The sequence below is a fragment of the Sceloporus occidentalis genome, unplaced genomic scaffold (assembly GCF_023333645.1).
Source record: "Sceloporus occidentalis isolate IW3139 unplaced genomic scaffold, rSceOcc1.0.p SCAF_2, whole genome shotgun sequence".
Taxonomy (NCBI): Eukaryota; Metazoa; Chordata; class Lepidosauria; order Squamata; family Phrynosomatidae; genus Sceloporus; species Sceloporus occidentalis.
In genome coordinates, this window is record NW_028316982.1 from 154,838,429 (window position 1) to 154,861,545 (window position 23,117).

Genomic DNA, 23,117 nt, shown 5'->3' on the forward strand with positions numbered 1-23,117 from the left:
TTACACTTCCTCTTATCATTTCCAAGCTTTTATTTCCAGGATATAACTGAAATGTTAATATTTATGTATGCACACATGCAGTTTCACAGTAACGCTTCCTGTGGAGACACACAGCACCCCAAAACTCATAATTTATAACAATACATTTATAGAAGGTTCAACAGCTGTGTTTAAAACAGCATTGAAGACTCAACACTTTCAGCAGGCCTATTGATATGGTTTTTAAGTTACAAGTTTTAAAAATATGAACTGATTGTTTTTAATATCTATGCTTTTTAAATTGGTGTTACGGTATTTTAACTGATTATGCATTTTTAACTGGTTCTGTGTTTTTAATGCTGTTCTGTGTGCATTTGTTGCTGTATTTTACTCTGTTGTTCCCCACTTCGAACCATAGGGAGAAGTGAATAAGAGATATATTATTATTATTATTATTATTATTATTATTATTATTTTGCAGTAATGTGTTACTGAATTTCATTTTTCCAAAATGATTGGAAAATTCTTCCTACTACCCACCCCATCATTTCAAACTTTCCATAAATGTTACATCTCTACATATATTCTAGTATACAAGACCTGCCACAAAATAGCTGCCAAGAATTTAATAATGGTCAGCTGAGTGAAATTCAAGGCAGTCTGGATCCTGGCCTGATTAAAGAGATTTGTCAGTTACAGCAGCTGATTATGCATATGTATGATACAGCAAGAAGCAGAAGGACTGCATCAATTAACTGTCATTCCTTCTTGCAAGAGCTTCCTAGTGTCTCAGGTATAGGCCCCATCCTTCTAATTAAAAGCTGTTAATATGGAGCCTGCACTGGTATCCTGCCTTGAGTAGGAAACTACATTTAGTAGTATTTTTAAAGAGCACAGTTTCTCTTTTCTGAAAAGAAGGATCAGATGTTGCATCTTCTCTTTCTTACTCGGCTCAGCTGAAAAGTGATGAATGATTCCTGTGAGAGGTGCCTCAGGCCAGGTCAACATTTCTTTGTCAGACATTAACTAGAGGCAGCCCACATGCATCAGGATGATTCCCAGGGAGGGCTGAACAGTGCTAAACACTACTGAGCAGGGACAGAGGTCTGAGTCCTTTAAGTCTCAAGTCCATTTCTATACCCACTGGCTTTCTGTCCTGCCCAATATGACCAATAAATCTGCTTTCCTTTGCATCATCTGCAGCCAATTACTTGGACTTTAATCCATCCCTTTGGTATCAGTGGATTTACTCCTGAGAAAAAAATCTACCTCTAGAAGCAATCATTTCAGTCCCAGAGCCTCACTAGCAGTTATTTCTTGCAACACACCTGGTTTGAAATTGCCATATTGGTGTGGGTGGAGGTGGGCTTTAAAAAAAAAGGTCTTTCTATTCTTGGGTGGTCTGTTTCTGTTTGATTAAGTGTCTTTTCTCAACAGGTGACTAGTCTTTTTAAATTGTTTTCTTATGACAACCCATTTATTCTATGGCTTTTGTTTGGAAAGACTTGCTTTTCAAAGTTAACGACCGTGTGTGACAACATGCTGAGTGCAGATGGCAAAGGACAAGTTGTAAGAATGTGAGTGTTATATAACCTGTGTAGGAAGGTATAGGTTTAATTTTACTAATTATGGAACAAATCCGGTTTCTTTATTTACACGAGTATTCCCACTGAAATTGTGATTTCTAACTGCTACAGCACTTGAGTTTTCATGAACTTTAAGTGTATTCAAAGGGAAATGAAGCAAGGAAAATTGACTATAACCAGCACATTGGAATGAGCATATCTATTAAAATTCAAATTTCTTTTAAATTGTGCTCCTGAGGCTGATTCCAATGCTACAACAACTGCTGCGCTGATGTTATTGGAAAACCTAAGGACATAATCATTGCCTTGTTGGAAAGGGCTAGAGGTCCATGCAATACAACATTCCAGATGGAATTCAGAGTTTATAGTAACATTTTAGTCCCATTGCTTTCACCAGGTCTCTTTCAAATGTGACTAAATCCAGATCCGAATCATTGGCATGTTACACACCGTCATTTACTACGCGCTCCGTGCGTCCTAGGGTTAGGAAGGGTCTCACCTTCCTAACCGGCCCTGTTCCTAGGACACACGGAGCGTGTAGTAAATGGTGGCGCCCGTCCACACAGGCGCCGCCATATTTACCTCTCGGACGCATAGTGTCCGGATGTGGCGTGGTGGAAGTGACGATGCGAGTGCGCGCCTTGCGCCTCGTGCCTCGCGGCGCCACTTCCGAGGGCCAAAAAGGAGCACCATTTCGGCGCTCCTTTTTAGCTGTGCCGGGAAGCCTCGCGGTCTGGCTGCCAGGGCTTCTTGGAGTAGCTAATGACAGCGGCGGCAGACCGCCTGCTTTAGGGCGGTCTGTAACATGCCTTTGTTTCCAGCCATTGTCAGCTGCTTGTTCCCGAGAAGCTCTCATAGCGATATTGGTAGGCTTTACTTCATGGCAACTCTTTAAACAGAGGTTGGATGGGCATCCTTTGATGCTTCAGCTGTGTCTTCCTACATGGCAGGAGTCTGGACTAAATGCCCCTTGCAGTACTTTCCAGCTTTCTGATTCTATGATTTTCTAAAGAAGGCATATAAAGGAAGATTGTTCTCCATTCTGCGGTTTCACCAGAGAGCATCAAAAAGTATGCTGCCTCTTAATCAGAATTTGGCAAAGTAACTTGTTTCCAAGCATTCTGGACTCTGTAGGAAAATGTAACCTGAAAAAGTAAATTTCTGAAACTTTGGTAATACCTGTTCTTCCTTTCATGATATGCAAGGCAGGTAAAAAAGATCAGGATGAGATAAGCAACAATCTATGATAAGCTTTATTAAAATTAATTGAAAGGATTCAGGTCTGCAGAAGTCCTGCAAACATGCAGCAGGTAAAAATGAACCAACAGATGTATCTTCTTTTTTGAAGAACAACGTCCCAACTTCCAAAATAACAACTCCCCAAACCTGCTGATATTGAAAGCAACAGCAAGAGGGAATGGCTTGCAGCAGTGGAATCAGTTGGATCTCCCTTGGCAGAATATTTCAAATTTGAGGTATCATTTCCACTACAAAATAGTTTTTTGAATCAAACTGATGAAGTGATGTTCAAACTGACGCCAAATAGATGTTCACACTATTTGAGCCATGATCGAACCTACCCATTTCAATATAATCTATTTCGCGTTCACATTCAGCAATGGGTTGATTCAGCACTCAACACAGGGGTGACCGCACCACAGAAACCAAATCAAATTGACAGCATATTCACACGTGTTCTGAATCAATTTATTCCAAAAGAAGTGGTGAATTCTGCAGATCTGGAAGAACCAGTTTAAATGGGTTTAGCACTGCACCCCCTCACCAAACAGCTCCAGAAATTTGGCACACGTACGAACAAGGGCCATTTAAACCAGTTCGGATTGGTTTGAAAACCAATTTATTATGTAGTGGGAATGAGAGCCTAGATAATATCTCCCTCATTCCATTTTTTAGGATGCACTCCTCTGACTCCTCTGTTCAGCAAGGAATCAGAAGTTCACCCAGTCAGTTTCATGGCCAATACAATTTTATTTTAAGTTATTTAAAATACTAAATTATGAAAACAGTATCAAAAAGCAATATATGAAATGAAGCAAGGCAAGTAATCATTATTAGCCAACAAAGGTCTATATAGGCCCGGTACAGATGGGACTATTGGGCTAGGGTTGCCGTGCAGCTTCTAGTAGCAGTGCTATCATGATTTGTTGTTGTTGTAAATGTCTATTCCTACCTGCTCATTAATAGTAACAATAATTTGTCTCACTTGTGGATAGCTTGATTTGTTATTTGACTTAGAACATCTATTCAAAATTTTGGCAGCTGAGCTTCTTATATGATTGTACTGTTTGTCCTCAAAACCATCCAAGTGTTTTGGAGAAGAAAAAATCTATCATTTAACTCTGTGTTGGGCCATAAGTTGAAATGATGTTGCTTTCCCAAAAGTGCTTCTGTGTGTATGTGTTTTATGTGGGGAGCTATTTTCCCCTTACATAGTTTTAAGGAAGGGTGGGGTAGCCACCTTGGGTCCTGACTTGGGAGAAAAGCAGGATAAAAAATAAAATAAAATAAAATGATCTTGTATAAGTAGAGGAAACCAGAGGATAAAAGTATTTAATTGTAGTTGAAAGATCCTGGTTCAAGTCTCTACTGAGTATATAAAACTCACTGGGTGATTTTAAACCACTTAGTTTTTCTCAACTTGATGTATGTCAGAAGGTTATTGTAAAGACAAAATGAAGAAAGGGGAATGTAGGAAAGGGCTCGGCAGACCACACCAAAGGGGCGGCGGGATGCTGCCCCTTTCCTATAGCTGGATTGGGGCCACAGCAACCTCACAATCTGTTTTTTCAATGGTGCAAAAAGGAGATGCAAAAAGTGGTGCCATAGCCATGGTGGCACGGCTATATGGTGCTCCTTCGGTGCTGCGTCATAGGGATTTAGTGCTGGAGGAGCGTCATGACACTGTAAGGAGTGGCGCTCAGCATCATGGTGCCCTGGGGTGGAGTCAGGGTGTGCGTCATCTGGATGCGAGGCCCTGATTCCGCCCTCAGGCCAGCCTTTCAGGTTAGTCTGTACAGGGCCTAGGTCACCCTGAATGTGCTAGAGTAGAGGTAGGCAACCTTTTTGAGCCGGGGGCTGGGTTGCTGTCCCTCAGACAACTGGGGGGCCGAAGCCAAAAAATAAATAATTAAATAATGTTTTAAAAATTTAAATAAATAAATAAACCGGGACAAATGTAGGACAAAATTTTCAAATTGTGGACACTTTTTTTAAAAAAAGTGGAGGACATGTGAAAAAATTTGCTGATTTTTTAAAAAACGTTAATATACATGCATGTTTCTGAGGCTTCTATAGACAATTGCCCCTGCGCGCAAGAGGCCAAAGGCCCCGGCGGCAATTGGCGGCAGGACCGGGCTGGGGCCGGTCCCAAGGCCTTGCCGGGCCGCATCCGGCCCGCGGGCCGCAGGTTGCCTACCCCTGTGCTAGAGAAAAAATAACTTATAAATGTAAATAATATTTTAAATGACTAATCAGTCATAATTTCTGTAACTGGTTGATGGCCAGTTTCATATGTGATGATATACAGAATGCCACCATTTAGCCATAGAATCATATAGTTGGAGGAGATCCCAAGGGCCATCCAGTCCGATCTCCTGCCATGCAGGAAGACACAATCAAAACATGCCCAACATATGGCCATCCGGCCTCTGTTTGAAAACCTCTAAAGAAAGAGATTCCATCACTCTCTGAGGCAGGGTGTGCACACTGTCTATCCCAAGCAAACTTCTATAACAAAGAAGAACTGATGAAGGAGCAGACACCCTGTCAGATCCATGGAATTTATCCTTTGTGTCAAAAGAGTGAGTTATCAGATAATAGGATGTCAAAGGGTGAGGTTTCCTGCACATGCATTTCTCATACAGACCTGTAAATTTTATAGCAATCTTCAACTATTAGAATTATGAAAGAAAGAAGAAAGAAAGATTAAGATGGATCAGAAAATGCTTCATGCTTGGCAGATTTCACTCATTTAATGGAGGTTTGTTTTTTTCTTTATTTCTTTGTTGTAGTTGTTTTGATATGAACTAAGCTCTTTCCAGTATATAGGATAATTATGCCAATTCAAAAGAGATTTTTGTAAAATTATTTTTTAACAATGACATAACTACTGGTATCTAGTATCATTTGGACTCTTAACAAAAAATTTCAAACACCTATTGGCTGATTACAAAAGTGTGGTATGATTGTTCCTTTTTTCATGGATGCTACATCTACCAGTAATGATTAAATGATAGAACCCCACAAGCCATTGAAGCTTACATGAGGAGTTTGCATATGTTCCATCCATCTCACATCCTTCTGTGAATCAAACATTACCACTGAAACATAGGATCCAGATGTGGAGGAGCTACAACTAACCACACCTGTAATGTATTAGGCTATACAATGCTTGGAAAAGTTTCACTTCTTGCATTACATTTTCCATCATCCCATCCCATGTGCTAAATCTCAGCTGGGGTCATTTTGTGTGTGTGTAAAGTGGAGGTTGGGAAAGGTTTACTTAATGGCATCACCAGGAGCTACCCCCAAAATTTCAGAGTTCAGGAGGCTCCTGACCTGGCAACCTGAGTTGTTAGAAGAATTAATTGATAGTGTTTACTTGAGATGGAAGTTAAAGTACAAGGACCTATCAATGAGTTAGCACAGTAGGGATAATCTGTGGATTGAATTTCTTTGGTTAAGAGGGAAGTAGTATAACTCCAACCATAACTTTCTGCTTAAAAGCAAAGGTTTTCTGTCTTTGGAGAATATTCTATTAATGTTGAAGTTTGCTCAAGAAAACTCTACAGATGGATGACTCAATCTATTTCCACTCCAAACAACTTCCACAAGTTCTGATTATGTTGTAATGCAAAGTAATGTTTTTCATTTACTTCTATTTTTTTGTTTAAAATTGCAAAAAAGTCACGTTTAGATGTATATTTAAATGCAAATTTCAAATGTATTTTCTCTCAAAACAGGCATTTTGAACCATAGCCATTTTTTAAAATTAAAAATTGTTGTGGAACACTGAGAAACTCCAAATGCCAGTGGATAACTTAAATTCTATATCACACATTAGTTTCTGGAAATTGTACTAAACTTCAGAAAGATCAGATTCTTCAGTCATCCTTAAAGGAATCTCCCAACAGAATATGGCTTGAATTCAATATTAGTAAAAGGCAGCATGTTGATGATGCCTGAAACAGAGATGACATATTTGCATGGGGTTTTAGTAATTCAACATTTTGTAGAGATAAGAAGAAATTTGCAGCACTGCTCTAATATGATGTTTGCTCTCTTTGAATTGTATGACAGGTTGAGTCTCCCTTATCTAAAATACTTGGAACCAGAAGTAACTTGGATTTTATTTTATTTTGGATTTTGGATTACAGTCAGTTTTTTGTATCTGTGGCCTTTCCATCCATGCCTTTCCACCCATGGATTGGAGCATCCATGGATGGCTCTGCCCCGTTCTCCCCAATGGTGGCATGTGCTTGCAGCTGCGCCAGTACGGCGGCATGTATGTCACACTGCCATTGAGGAGAATGGGGTGGGGCCATCTATGGAATTTGCTATCTGTGGGTTCCCCCCCCCCCCCCAGAATAGAAGCCCCATGGGTATGGCCAACTGTACTTGTGTCTGCCTGGTATTTGCTGGGGTTTAGTTCCAGGAACCCCCATGGATACCAAAATCCATGGATACTCAAGTGCTAATAAAGGTTTGCTTTTGGGAATTTATATACGTATTTTAAAAATATTTTCAAATGGTGGATGCTAGACTTCTTGAATAAAAAAATGAATAGATATGGAGGGCTGACTGAATGGACATGATGAGACCCAAGTCTACACACAAAATATATTTATGTTTTATGTACGTAGACTGAAGGTAAATGTATACAATATTTCTAGTAATTTGTGCATGAAACAAAGTTTGTGTACATTGAACCAAAAGAAGGCAAAAGTGTCACTATCTGAGCCACCCATGAAAAAAGATTTGTTTTTTGGAATATTTTGGATTTTGAAATTCTGGATAAAGGAGACTCAACCTGCATTTGATATGAGGACAGTTGCTGCATTTTTGTTGCCTATGAGTCTCACAGTATTCAAAATATGTGATTTCCAACTGGCAGGGATGATTAAAAAATCATTAAATATATGACAAATGTGTATTATAAAAAAAAGTTCATACTTTAATGGCAAACATGTGATCTTTTTCAATAAAAATAATCCCACAACTATTTGAAGGGACTTGCATATTTTTGTAATGTTTGTTGTGCAAGAAAAATGGAATAACCCATTTGACTGAAGATTTTTCATCAGTTTAATGCATATAACTTCAGAACAGGTCTTCACACCCCGCCTATGCTTAGTGAATTTTACCTCAGAAATGGCATCTCATGAAAATTTTGCACAAAACTAGTTGAAGCTCTTTACTAACAACTCCATAGCTTTAGTAGTACTCAGTCAAATAAACATGCCACATGAAAATACACAGTTGCACACACTTCATTTTTTTGCTTATGAAGAGCAGGAAGAGGCCAACCATTAAGGATGGCTAAATGCCAGCTATTAATGGCAATCAAGCCTTCAACCTCATGTCTTATAACTTTGCAGCTGTATATCTTTGAGTATAATTTGGATTCCCAAAGATGCTACATCTTCCTTTTCTGTTGATGGATTAGATATCTAATTAATTTCACAGGATTTCTGTTCTGCATGTTTTGTCTCATTCTTTGAGTCCCTGAAATGTCAACACCACTTAGAAGGCATTTCAGGCATTCAGAATTCACATGGCCCTGCAGCTGCATGAACGATGAGCTGTTAAACGATTGTAAAATGTGTTAGTGGGTGTTAGCTAACCATTTGCAGGTGCACATCATCCCAGTAAACCTTTCAAATTATGCGAATTTTATAGGCTGTGTTTGAAGCCCACAATGGATTCATCCAAACAATTTGTACACTTTTGTTGTGCTCCTTAAATGCTTCAGTTTTTTGTTTAGGTCAAAATTAAGAGGATGGGAAGGTGGAAAGGAAAATGCAGTGTTCACATTTTGATAGGTGACTTTGCTCTAAGGATGTATTTTCATGCTCAAATAATGCTTGGGAAAAAGGATGACAAGCAGTCCTAACCCTGCCTAGGAAGATAGTGCCAATTTACATTCCTCTTTAAATGATAAGAGGATATACTCCAGACCATAGTTCAGTAGCAGAACACAGTCTTGGCATACAGAAGGCCCCAGGTCTAAACTTTTCTGTTTCCATTCAAAAGAATCAGGAAATTGATGATGAAAAACACTCCTGGATAGCTTCCACTAGTCAGAGTAGACAACAGTGGACTAGATGGTCTGGAGTGTACATCTTGCTTGCCCAAAATGGTCAGAAGAGAAAAAGCACCAGTAGGTCTGAACCTACCATTAGGATGAGCTTTATCCTCTAAGACTCTTAATGAAGCTCTGTCACTCTATGCTGCAGCCTAAGGATCTGTGTTAGACCAAGGTATCAAGATGGAATCTGTACATGGCTGATGGGCCAATTAAAATAATCTTTCCTATGAACCTTATGGAATCCAAGGCATTCTTGGATGTTTTTGGTATATTTCTGGTTAAGATGGCTGTTGTTCCTGTTAAACTCCTGATCTCAAGAAACGGTGCGCACAAACCAGCCTATTGTCAAGATCAATTCAAGTATCCTCTTCTCCTTTGTCAAACCTAGCCATTTGTTTATTTTACTGGTCAACTATTGGTGATAGAATTCAGCTGTGCAAAGTGTGTAGTGAATGTGAACAGAAACTAGTGAGAGAACATTATAATGCCTGGACACAAAGCAGTCTTCCGACATTAACTAAAAGAATAGCACCAGCACTTTACATCTCTGTACCACTTCATAGTGAACTAAGCACTCTGAACAGTTTGCAGTGTGTAATCCAATTGCCTCCAGCAAGTTGGGTACTCATTTTACCGATCTATGAAAGTATGGAAGGCTGAGTCAACCTGGAGCCCTGTGGGATCAAATTCACAATCTGGCTGCAGTACCAGTGTTTAACCACTGTGCCACAAGGGCTCTTTTCTGTGCCACCAGGGCTCCTTCTTAATCCTAAAACAGATTACTTTGTTATGCCCAGTCAGCAATGCATATCAGAAGTACACACAGAAAATGCCCTGTGTCTCAAACAATGCCTTTATGGTCACAAAACAAACTGAAGGCCAAATTTTCTTCCTATAATAAAATTACTGAAAACCAACTGCTTATAACACATGATATCATTGTTCAGGCCATGTGGATTTATTGTACAGTGCAGACTCTAGCACAGTTTAATTATATGCTGTGATAAACTTCTTATCCATACTATTTGACAGTCACACATTTCCTATTCAACTTGCTTGGATGTAATTTTCTATATTTTGTTGATTCAGACAGGTGGAGTCAGTTTGAGATCAACTTTGAGCAGTTTGATGTAGAAAGTCTCTGTAATTGTCTCAGCTTGGAAATAATTTAAAATTGAAAGTACTTCCAATTAATTCATTCCCCCGTAATTAAGTATAATTACATCATATTACAAAAAAAAAAAAAAAAAAACACATAACGAGACAAAACTTCCTCTCTTTTGCAGTATACAAGTGGTTTGTAATCTATGAAAGTTCATACTGTCAGTCATGAAAATTCATATTCTTATAGACCTGAGTCTTAAAGGTGCCATATTAGTCAAATTATAAGAATTTAAAAATATATAGGGTTACTAAGGGTACATCTACACTATAGAAATAATGTAGTTTGACACTACTTTAAGTGTTACAGCTCCATCCTATAGAATGCTAGGATTTGTAGACTTACAAAATCTTTAGCCTTCTCTACCAAAGAGTGTTGGTGCTGCACAAAACTACTAACACCCAGGATTCTGTAGGATGTGCCATTGCTGTTAAAGTGTGGTGTCAAACTGCATTAGCTCTACACTGTAGATGCACCTAAGTGAGAAAAGGAATTTGGGTTTGAAATTAGATGAAAGTATGGAGAGAGTTCAAGGGAGAAGTATTAGTTTGTTTTAAAGCAAGATATTAGAGAATACAGTGTATGAAACAGAGATGCAATTCGTCACTAATTTTCTTTTCAATATACCTTTGAACGTATTTTTCTTTTTGACATTTCCTATAGATAGGATTGCATTTTTTATACATTTTGGCTAACCTAGACAGTGTCAAATGCTATCTGGTTTCCATTTTTAAAAAATTCTCTTTTATATTCTGGCTTTTAGTAAATTTATGGTTTTCTAATTCTTATTTCTTGTAAACAAATAATATTATTTACTTTTTTCTGTAGATAATGAAAAAAATCTTTTTTTTCTGGTGTATTTATACCTTTAACATTCGATGTTAATACTTTGGGATGCCTAATCATTTCCTTTTTCTGATCTATTTCCCTCTTGTTCCAAGTTGTCTTGTGATTCTCCTGTCTCCCAGAGGTAGTCTTCCACTTCTAGTAAATCTTCTTCTGACCTCTCATCTAGACCTTGTCTAGTTGCCTCTTTCTCTTCTTCATTTTCCTTTCCTTTTTGAGTTTGGGTCCTATAACATTCTTATCCTTTCCTCTCTTCACTCTTTTCTGCAGGTGTTCTGCAAGTTTCTTTGCTTCTAAAACTTATCTAATCACCACTCTTTTTTGGTTAAACCAAAAGATTAGACCTTCCAGGGTTCCCCACCAGTGACTTATATCTAGTTTTTTTTTCAGTTGAGCTGTAAGAAATGAATATTCTTTCTGTTTCTTCAATAACCTTGCTGGAGCGTCTTTGAAAATTTGAAGTTCTTTTCCGTTCACTTCAAAAGGTATGTCGTTATGAAATTTTAGCAACTGGTCCCTTATTTGTTTCCTAACCAAATATATTACAATATCTCAAGATAGGCCTCTCTGCTTTGCTACATACAAATTAATGCAAAACATTCTATCAATCTCATATTCAAATTGACAATCTCATATTCATCTTTTTCCAAAAAAATTGCCAGTTCTGTAAGTAGAGATTGTGATAGGTCTCCTTTCTGTTCAGGAAATCCTCTAATTTTTACGCATTTCCCCCTTAATTTCTGCTCCCAAACAGCTCTTTCATCCATCTCTTCTTCTCTTCTTTTTTTCTTTCTTTCATCTTCTCTATTTCTTCTTCCTCTTTATCACTTTTATGTTCTCATTTTCCAGTTCTTTGAGCCACAGCAGCCAATACAATCTTTCCACTGTTTTATTATTGTATTTCAGCTGTGTCCTTATTTCTTGCCGTATTTCCATCTTAAAATCTTTCATCTTTTGTCTGATATCCAGTCTTAATTTTTGCACCTCCTCAATCAAAATCTGATTCATATCTGGTAATTTTTTCTCTTTTTAACTCTTTTCCTATATGTTTCCTCCTTGAAATATAAGACATAGAAGAACCACCAGAACCTAGGTGAGTAGAGGCTCCATTTATTTTGATGTTCATAGCCATGCTTTTCCTCACTACAGGCTGGGAAATAACCTCCTAAGACTGGATTACCTGGAACTACATTTTAGTCTTTTCAGCTGAAGGAGAGGAGTTTTTAAATACCCTTTTGTCCCTAGCCTTAAAAATGTGTTACTACAGAGGTTCTTAACCAATGGCTCATAGTGATCAGTATGATGTAGTACTTTGACACTAGGAGACCAGGATTCAAATCGTTGTTCAGACATAAAAACACATTGGGTGATCTTGGTTAAGTCACCCCACTCTTTCCCCTACAAACAAAAATAGTCCCCAAGCCTAAGGGTACCAAGATTCTTTCCCACTTGAGGGGCAAAACAGACCGCTCCAAAGGGGCAGCAGCCACTGAGAGAACTGGGTTGTGGCCATAGTAACCGCATGCCATGGCCCAATCTGCCTTTTTGCCAGCACAAAAAGAAGTGGCAAAATGCTGCTCCTTTTTGAGCTAGCAAAAAGCTGGCTTTTCCTGCTCCGATGCAGCTTTATGCGGTTCCTGTGGTGTGCAGCATGTAAATGCTGCACCACCAGAGCACCGTGAAGCTGGCTGCCATACGAGCAGCCAGGCGGCATGAATCCAGCTTCCCAGTGTCTTGGGGGCATGTGTCATGCATACACCATGCTCCCAAGTTGCTAGAAGCTGGCTTTTCATTCTGGTCTGTACCAGCCTGAAGTTACTTTTCCATTAATTCCCATTCAAATCACTCTTGCCACATGCCCTCTCAGCCTCAGAGGGAGGCAAAGATAACCCCCTTCTGAACAAATCTTGCCAGGAAAAAAAGCCCTATAATAGGTTTGCCTTAGGGACACCACAAGTTGGAAACTACTTGAAGGCACTGTGCCCCAGTGGTTCCATTCCTTCCTCTTGGGCAGATTGCAGAGGGTGTTGCTTGGGGACAGTTGGTCAGCAAGGAAGGAGCTTAATTATGGTGTGCCTCAAGGCACCATCTTGTCCTTGATGCCTTTTAACATATACATGAAGCAGGTGGGAGAGATCATCCGGAGGCATAAGGGTGGGGTGTTATCAGTATGCTGATGACACCCAGATATATTTCTCCATGTCTCAGTCATCAGCTTTGACTTCAGATGGTGTCTCTCCTCTCAGTGACTCTCTTAAGGCAGTAATTAACTGGATGAGGGAAAACAAATTGAAGCTGAATCCAGACAAAATGGAAGTACTCACAGCCCCGAACACAGATACTGGGAAACAACCTCCAATCATGGATGGGGTCACATTCTCCCCAAGGACTGTGTTCGCAGTCTGGGGTTGCTCCTGAATCTGTCATTCCAGATGACTAATCAGGTAAATGCGATGGTCAGGAGTGCCCGTTATCAGCTTCAGCTGATACGCCAGCTGCACACTTTTCTGGAAAGTGGACCTTGAAACTGTGATACATGCTCTGGTAACCTCCCATCCGGATTTCTGTAATGCACTCTACACGGGGCTACCCTTGTGTCTGACCCTGAAACTTCAATTAGTACAGAATATGGCTGCCAGATTGGTCTCAGGAACATCTCAAAGAGACCACATAACATCGATCTTAAAATCACTTCACTGGCTGCCTATCAGTTTCCGGGCCCAGTACAAGGTGTAGGTTATTACCTATAAAGCCCTAAATGGCTTAGGTCCAACCTATCTTCAGGACCACCTCCTTCCATGTAATCCTCCCCTGTGTACTCAGGTCCTCTGGGAGGAATTTGTTACAGCCTTTAAGAACTAGATTGTCTACCACCCAGAGAATCTTTTCAGCTATGGCTCCTAGATTATGGAACAGCCTGCCAGATGAGATCCATCATATTACTACTCTAAACAGCTTCAAGAAAGCTCTTAAGATGGATCTCTTCCAGCAGGCCTTTCCTGAATGAATTCCCAGCCACTAAAACATGGAAATTTAGATATATGTCACTATGAGCACTATCCACTGTTTATTGCTGTTTACTGTTATTATAATGATAATAATTTTAACATATTTTAAACATGTTTTAATTCTTAACTGTTTAATTGCATTTTAAGGGAGATGAGATTGAATTACTTTGGTATGTATATTTTAAATGTTGTAAGCCACCCTGATTGCATTTTGTAGAGGTGTGGGATATAAATAAATTTTATTATTATTATTATTATTATTATTATTATTATTATCGTTAAATAGTCCTAAATTTTCTCATCCCAAGATTCATGTGATATATGAAAGAAGTGCATTAGACAAATTATGTTTCTTCTTAATCACCTCAACTTCAGTTTATAGACGAACTTCAGTTGTGTCAAACTGTGGCCAAGGTCATACACCAGGGTTGTGTACCATAAATCTCTGTATGTGGATTTACATATTGATTGTTCTGTACAGCCATTGTATTCAATGGCAACATTGTCCAGCTGAATGTAGAACGCTTCTGTTCTGCATTAAAGAGCTATAGCATTACTTTAAGCTTGTGGACTTATGTCCTGGATTTGATACACAACCTTGTTACAGAATTGTAATATTGCATGACAAAATGCACATCATGCATTAATGTACAGTATGCAAAAATGTGAGATCAATACCCCAAAAAATCTGTAATGTGCAACAGCATGTCATGGCACCATGTGTGCAGTTTTCCTTTAATTACCTTCAACTGAATACAGTCATTATGCATTAGACTAAAAAGTACAATTGCATGCATATGAGAATATATTCACCCATGAAACAACAAGAGAATGCCAGCCCTGTTGTCCATACTAAGCACTTATAGAACAGTGAAAAAATATATTTCTTAATGTCCTATCTTCTTCAGACATAGTCCTTCTGGCAATGGAAGCTCTCCAGTAACCATACTTAATGTCAGGAAAGTGGGAAATGAATTGGGTGCCAGAAAAGCTGAATGAGACATTTGGACTACTTTGAGTTTCCCATGATGACCTCAGGAACACTTTAAAGTCCAACATAGAAACTGACATCTTCCTCTTTAACTGTCTGATAGGTTAGATTACTTGTTGTAATTTCATATTCAGTTTTGTTGCATAATCAGTCCTCCATATCCATGGATTCTTTATCCATGGATTCAACCATCCAGAGTTTGAAAATATTGCAAAAATGTATAAATTCCAAAAATAAAACTTTGATTTTGCTGTATTATGTAAAGGACACCATTTCACTGTGTCACTGCATATATTGAGCATCCACAGATTTTGGTATCCATGGGGGGTCGTGGAACCAAACCCCATTGGATGTCAAGGGCGTTGTATTTAGAGATGTTCCTATCCATGTTTTGGAAGTCAAAGTATGGTACAATTTAAGAAACATACTTTAAAAATCCCATAGTTATATTAAACATCTGAATATTGTACGTTTCTAGCAAATGTTCCCAAAATGAAATAAAACAGATCTGTGAACTTGTGCTGAACTATTTTCTCTTCACTTCGAAGGGAAGTCACTCAAGCACTAGACAAATCTTCCTTGCCATTTGATAATGAATGCAAGCTGTTGCTTCCTTTAGTAAACAGCACAATTTTGGAAAAGAAAACAGCTGGTGCATGAAACAATGGTTTACACATTTCTCTCAGAATTTGGCGTCTATGAAGCACCAAAATCCACAAGCAGCAATATCTTTTGGGGATCAACCCCAACACATAAAATAAATTATGGAAGCTTTCAAAGCTTCATAGGCTTCTTCACCATGCAAAGATGTTTTAAAAAATCATACAGGAAAAAAATGATGCTGTTAGAGGTGCAAACCTACATTCTGTCTGAGATGTTGTCAGTTAAGATGGTACTGAATGATTTCAAAGCAGGCAGAGGTCACACCCATTATTGGCCACGTGAAGACTAGAAACAAAGAGCAATAAAAGATAAGTACTAAAATTTCAACTCTGATTAGCAACAGAAGTAGCTTCTCTTGAAATCCAGGTGTCTCCGTCCTGTGTGAAGTTAATGGCTCCTTTCTTAGGTAGAGAAATTTAGTTTCTGAAGAGGTCTCTGTACTTTACATGGGGCTGGGACATGTGCAGCATAGGTCAAACTTGCCAAATTTTAGTCAAGAATTGTCATCCAATGAAAAACTTTTACTTCTGTTGGATGTAGAAAATTTCAAAAGAGTTATGTCTCAGTCCTTTGTTACCCTTTTCCTTATGATTCCCCTGTTGTAGCTAAATTTGGTATCTTGAAATCCAAGATAAATATTCATATAAATATTTGTTGTATTTTGATACACACATTGGTTGTGCAGCAAAATACAACAATATCCAAAATCCACAAGCAAAAAAGTGATATCTTTTTTGGGCCAACTCCAAAGCATAAAATGCAATCTGCAAGTTTTCAAAGATTTACTGGCTTTGTTACTTATGAATTTTGTGTTTTGTTGTATTTTGCTGCAGAGCCAACATGGATTCCCTTAATATTTTTTTAATAACAGCAGTTCACAATCCTTTTTGCATGACTACATGCCCCATTAAGTGAGACAGGATGAACTCAACATGTCAAGCGAGGTATTAAAACAGGAATGTCAGATTTCAGATACATGGGTGAATGATCAAATTCTGGAATATTGTCCCTGACTAGGTGTCATCAGGATATTACACTCCAACCCTGCAGAGATACTGAAGATTAATGTATGAAATGTTGACTTTACATTTTGGATAATCCTTTTAACCAGACCATCCTTTTATTCAGACTTTTAGAGCATAATGTGATTGAAAATGATCAATATGATAACTAAGAATAGAGGTTTTAACCATTAAGACCTTAAATAGCATAGTCTGGCTGTCTAAAGGAATTGCTTGTCTCCCTACAATGGAGAGGAACAGACTGTCCGAAAAGGGTGGCCTGCTGGGGACCTAATTTCCTCCAGAGAGAAGCAGCAGCCGCCAAATCGCACAGCTTCCCTCTGCAGGAAAAAGAACCCGGAAAAACTGGGTTCTTTTTGTGCCACGGGGCCAACATAATGAGTGCGCCACTGGCGCACTCATTATGTAAGCAGCACACAGTGACGTGCAAATGCTGCGTGTTGCTTACATAACAATGGTAGTACTCGTGTACATGGAGAGCAACCATTGTTACAGCGCTGCACCATGTTAGGGTTAGGGACCGTGTAACCCTGATTCATCTATCCATCTGGTTTGTGGTCTTCCTCTCTTTCTTCTACCCTCTACTTTTCCTAGCATTATTGTTTTTTCTAGTGATCTGTGCTTTCTCATTATGTGGCCAAAGTATGTTAGTCTCAACTTGATCATTTTTGCTTCCAAGGAGAGCCCTGGTCTGATCTGTTCAAGAACCCATTTGTTTGTCTTCTTGGCTGTCCATGGCATCCTAAGTACTCTTCTCCAGCACCACTTTTCAAATGAATTGATTTTCTTTCTGTCTACTTCCTTTACTATCCATCTCTCACATCCATACACAGTAACTGGGAATACAATGGCCTGAACAATTCTGACTCTAGTGCTCAGTTGTATATTTTTGTTCTTCAGTATGGCTACCAGTCCTGAAAAACACCAAAATCAAGACCCAACAAGTGCAAATGAAAACCACCCAGAGTGAGGATTTTTTTCCCAGTAGACAAAAGATCACTAATTAAATGGGCACCCTGAGGCCTTGCCATTCAACAACAGACCAACACAGAGATTAACATGTAAATCACTTCCTCTCAACCAAGGGCCACACAGTATATATATACCTCACTCACCTCCATGCTGGAATTCTCTGAAGATGCCAGCCACAGATGCCTGTGAAACATCAGAAATAAATTCTTCCAGAACACAGCCACATAGCCCAAAAAACCCACAAAAGTATGGATGCCAGCCACGAAAGCCTTTGACTTCGTATTTTTAATGCAATATGCTTTAAGGTTGTAATAATTTAATTCTGTTTTAATGTACAGTTGGCCATTCTTATACACAGATTTTTATACACGGATTCAAGCATACACAGTTTGAAAATGTTCAAAAAAAGTATAAATTTCAAATATCAAACCTTGATTTTCCATGTTTTATAAGGGACACCACAATGAGCACTAATCAAGCAGACATTAATCCTCTTGTGCAGACCCTCACACCCTCAGGACTGCCATTAGCAACATATATATATATATACATGCAAATCACTCCTGCCTTTCCAGGTCACACAATATATATAGCCAAGTCCTTTCCAGGCAAACATTCTCTGAAGATGCCAGCCACAGTTGCTGGCGAAACGTCAGGAAGAAACTCTGCTAGAACATGGCCACATAGCCCGAAAAACCCACAAAAAACTATGGACACCATTTTGCTATGCCATTATATTTAATGGGACTTGAGCATACACAGATTTTGTTATCCACAGGGGATCTTGGAACCAAACCCCAGCGTATAACAAGGGTCCACTGTAACATTTTTCTATGTTTTTAATTGTGCTGTTTTTAATCTTTTAAGCAGCTCTGAGTCCCACTTTTGGGAAAGCAGCAGGATAAATATCATCATCATCATCATCATCTGATGCTATTGTATCATGCATATGTTGATCCATCTTTGGTGTATTGAAGAATATGGGTGTAGCAGTACCAGACATATTATATTACATATGTGTCTATATCCTAGACTGCATCTACTTCACAGAATTAATGCTATAGAATACTGGGATTTGTAGTTTTGTGAGATATTTAGTCTTCTCTCTCAGAGAGTTCTAGTGCCACAACAAGCTACAGATTCCCGGATTCTATAGGATGGAGCCATGACAGTTAAATCAGTGTCAAATTGCATTAATTCTGAGTGTGGCAACTGCCAGAATGTCACTGAATACATCTGACTACTTTTGTTCATTTGATGCCAACTAATTGTTGTTGTTGTACACCTTTCAGTCATTTTTGACTTATGGAAACCCCAAGGAAAGCCTATAATGGGGTTTTCTTGGCAAGATTTGTTCAGAGGAGTTTTGCTATTGCCTTCTCATGAGACTGAGAACATGTGACTCACTCAAAGCCACCCAGTGAGTTTTATGGCGGAGCTGGGAATCCAACCCTTGTCTCTAAAGTCACAGTCCAACAGTCAAACCACTAACTATGCTGCACGTTTTTCCTAATCTCTTAGCGTCCTAGTGGGGTGCCAGAGATATATGAGATATTTGTTTTTTCTTTAAGGATCTATTAGAACAAATTGAAAAAATTCACTATTCTGAAGCATTTATTTCTTTTCTTTCTAAAGAATCCAAGATGGATGGAGAGAACACATCAATAAACATGTTATGGATTAGTTAAATTGAAGAACAGCTTAGACAGTCATCAGTTTAAGTGATACTTTTCCTATACTTTCTTCTTCTTCTTCTTCTTCTTCTTCTTCTTCTTCTTCTTCATTAATTTCATGGCATGTTTCAAATCTTCCCATGGAGAAAAACTTTCTGTGCACTCAGAGACTTCAAGAGTCTAGATTTTTCTGATATCCTTATCTTTTTTAACTGCAGAAAGATACTTTCATTCAATAGGAGATCATTCAAATATAATATGCACTCCTGACCTGAACCTGAAGTGGTATCATTTAGACAGTGGTTCCTATAGCTGGCTCTCCAATTGTTTATTAGACTTCAACTCCTGGCCCAAGCCAGTATGGGAACTTTAGGAACTGTAGTCCAAAACTGCAACCCAAGTCAACCCATGTTTGGGAACCACAAATCTAGAAGCACATTGAGTCGACTGATTGCATAAACTGACCCTTACTTCAACTGATCCAGGATGATCATTTAAGGATCTTGTTTCAATTAGTTAAAAGTTCAAATGCGTATTTGTTCTTTCTACATGCCGCAGCTTATTTGTTAACCACAGGAGGCAGGCATTTAATCTATCAAAATTTGTAAGAGACCAAAAGCAATGCAACCTTTGACCTGGGGGGTCACTGAAATGGCAACCATGTTGAATGACTTTTGCCAAGTCACCCAAGCTGTTTCACACATTGATCTGCAACCTTCTGGGATATACAAGTATAGAATGATCTTTGACATCCAGACACCTGGATGCCACATACTTTTGTATGAAACAACTGACAAGCTTCAAGATTTAGAACTCTCCATTCTATGCCACCCCCATTCAGGTGCAGAGACGAGAGAAGAGAAGAAAGTGCTTCTTAAAGACTGGTGTGTCTGCCAGCTGAACATGTGTTATAGCTGCATGAGAGAAAACTCTGGAACTACCTAGCAGTGTGTATATAGATAATCAGTTGTTGTTTTCCTCAAGGGACAGGCTGGGGATAGCAGGTGGCAAACAGTCAAGAGTTACCTCTTCACAATTTATGTAAAGAATTTTTTTTAAAAAAAGCAATCCTGTACGATTTGACAAATTCTACATAACCTTCTTTCTAGTTTTTGTAACACAATATCACCTACACAAATTTATTTATTTAAAATCATATATTTCTTTTGGTCTAAGCAGCTTCCCATGAAGGATATAGCTACTCACAAAAGTCTTCATTGGAAGGATTTGAAGCTCTTTTGTTTTGTTTTTTAAAAAGTGTTAAAATAATGAATTCAAAAGCCTGCTAAAATAATAATTCCAAAGCCACACGGTTAAGCCATTTTTCATAGCTACTGAAGGCTGGGATTAAGATTGCTAATATCACCCAGTAACTGGATGAGAAAACCTATTGCCTTCTGGTTGTTTTTAAACTCTCATCTTTCAGCATTGGTTTTACATACTAGGGCTGATGAAAGTTCCAGTCCAGCAATGTATGTGGAAGAGAAGCATATCATCCACCTCTGCACAGGTGGAACATGATCACTAGCAGAACAAAAGCACCTCTTGCTCTTGTGGTACTAGCATTACATTGGAGACAACCCAGTGTACTGTGCAAATTAATTTTTGCACCATGGTTAATTAGAATTGTGATCCAGTGGCAGAATAATATGACACTCTCAATAGAAGCACAAATGGAATTAATATAAACAGGGGCTTTTGGAAATGGTTTTACATTCTAGTTATGTCTAATAAAGTCAGCCCTCCATATTCAAGTCTTTGAAACTCGTGATTTCGATTATTCATGAGGTTAAGGCATTTCTCCTCCCTTTCCTTGCCCGATCTCTCCTTGGGCAGCCCAGGGAGAGATTGGGGAGGTGAAGGCAGGAAGTGCCAAGGAGAGGATTGGGGAGGAGAAGGGTCTCATAGGGGCCAAAGCACCTCTTACCTTCTCGTCTCCGATCCTCTCCTTGAGCTGCCCAGGGAAAGGATCAGAGAGGAGAAGGATCTCAGAGGGGCCCAAGTCACCTCTTGCCATCTCTTCCCTAATCCTCTCTCTGGGCTGCCCAAGGAGTGAATCACGGAGGAGAATGGGCAGGGAGCCAATTAAAAGGATGGGAAGGTAGGAAAAAAGGAGCACACACCCCTGCTCCTCATCCCTCTCCTAGCCTTCTCTTTAACTGACTACTGAGTGAGGGGTGGAGCTATTCACAATTTTTCCATTTTCACGGGGGTCTCATTCCCCTAACCCTGATTGGGTGGGCTAGAAATTTATTATTATTATTATTATTATTATTATTATTATTATTAAAATTTGGTGTGTGTGTCAGGGCTTTATGTGGCTTCAAGGGGTTCCAAGGGGCATATGTAGTCCATGAGCTATACTTTGTCCACCCTTGTTCTATAGGACAGAAACCGAAAAAATGGATTCAAATTACAAGAAAGGAGATTCAAACTAAACATTAGGAAGAACGTCTAGATGATAAGAGCTGTCTGGCATTGGACTGGAACACCTCAGAAGATGGTGGACTTGTGTTAGTTGGAGATGTTAAACAGAGTTAAGATAGCTATCTATTAGGGGTTAATTGTGTATTCCTGCTTTAGCAAATGCTAAGACTAAGTTACCTTACATTCGCAACTCTACAATTCTATGATTTTATATTTCCACAGAACCCAGAATATGTGCTGAACAAAAGCCAGGAAGCTGATTCTCTCATCAGTGCCACAAAAGAGAAGGGAAGGGCCTCAGAAACCAAGAAACCAAAGACCAAAAAGGGGGGAGGGCAGGAGGAGACCACAAATGATTGAAATTACCCTAAAAGTCTCTGATCATACTGCATGCTGACAGAAAATATTCTGGGATAAACAAAATGTAAATGGATCTCCAAAATAAAATTGGAAAGAGCAAAATCTGGGACTTTCTGGTCTTTTTAATTAGTCTGAATGCATTCTAAATTGAGCTTAAATGCAAAAGTCATATGTTCAGAAAGCTGGCATGTACATAATTAAAATTTGATCACAAAAACCATATCAGTAATCAGTAGTAGAAATATGCCTCCAGATATCCACTATGAAATATGTTACACAAGATACATATAAAGGTTGAAATCCTAACCTTTGAAAGCCTCATGTGTGAAAGAGGCTGCAGAGAATCTCAAAAGGGGAGACCAGGGAACACCATGTATTCATTCAACACAGCTGCCAATTCATAACACCCTGTTGCACTATCCTGATGATGTATCACTATCTCTTCCTCCTCCCACCAAGTCCTGTTTCTAAGGTTTCTACTTACTAGACAACAATGTTTCTTTTCTAGTCCCTGAATTGAAAGCAAGCACCAGATTATACAATGGGACAAGTACAGGAGAGAATCATATTGCACAGCATACAGAAAAATGTCTAACATCTCAATTTCAGTTGATTACCAGTAATGAGTATGTGCACTGTCATTTCAGCATCTGGAATATTTTTAATCACACCATTTTTAGGTCTTCTCAAAAGAATGTTTATAATACATGGAATCATGAGTTGTATAAGATGTGAGTTGCCTGTCCAAAAATTGGAAACATAGGTGTTGAAACTTATATGATCACAGGAGCAGAGATATTTTTGAACCACAGTTCCCACACCCTCCCATCCATTATGGCAGCATATTGGTTGGCAGGTTCAGGAAGCTGTCCTTGAAAATAAATACATAAGTAACTTTTCCAATTACTGATCAGGAGCTAAGAGAAAAGTGTGCAAAAGAGATCTCTGTGACTGAACTGCATGCTCATTTCCTAGTAAGAGGTGCTGGTCCATGCAACTGACATCTGCAAGCAATACTGTCTAGGTTCCCATAAAGAACCACATCAATTCCTGCTTATTGCCAGTTGTAGTTTTGTCTGGGGCAGCCTCTGGCCACTCCTA

General features: G+C 38.9%; 1 long non-coding RNA gene across 10 annotated transcripts in view; it reads left to right on the top strand.

Moving 5' to 3' along the window:
* The window catches only part of LOC149319159 (uncharacterized), a 61,082-nt gene extending 38,385 nt beyond the window's left edge, over window positions 1-22,697 (top strand). For 2 of the 10 annotated variants that reach the window (XR_016280142.1, XR_016280146.1), the window contains 4 exons: window positions 11,969-11,993; window positions 16,396-16,506; window positions 20,071-20,176; window positions 21,879-22,695. This is a non-coding gene — a long non-coding RNA (uncharacterized LOC149319159). Of the gene's footprint in view, window positions 1-11,968; window positions 11,994-14,055; window positions 14,079-14,816; window positions 15,003-16,395; window positions 16,507-20,070; window positions 20,177-21,878 lie in introns of all 10 variants that reach the window. The other 8 variants (XR_016280149.1, XR_016280151.1, XR_016280143.1 and 5 more) reach the window with 6 other exon arrangements.
* Window positions 22,698-23,117: the final 420 nt, after the last annotated feature.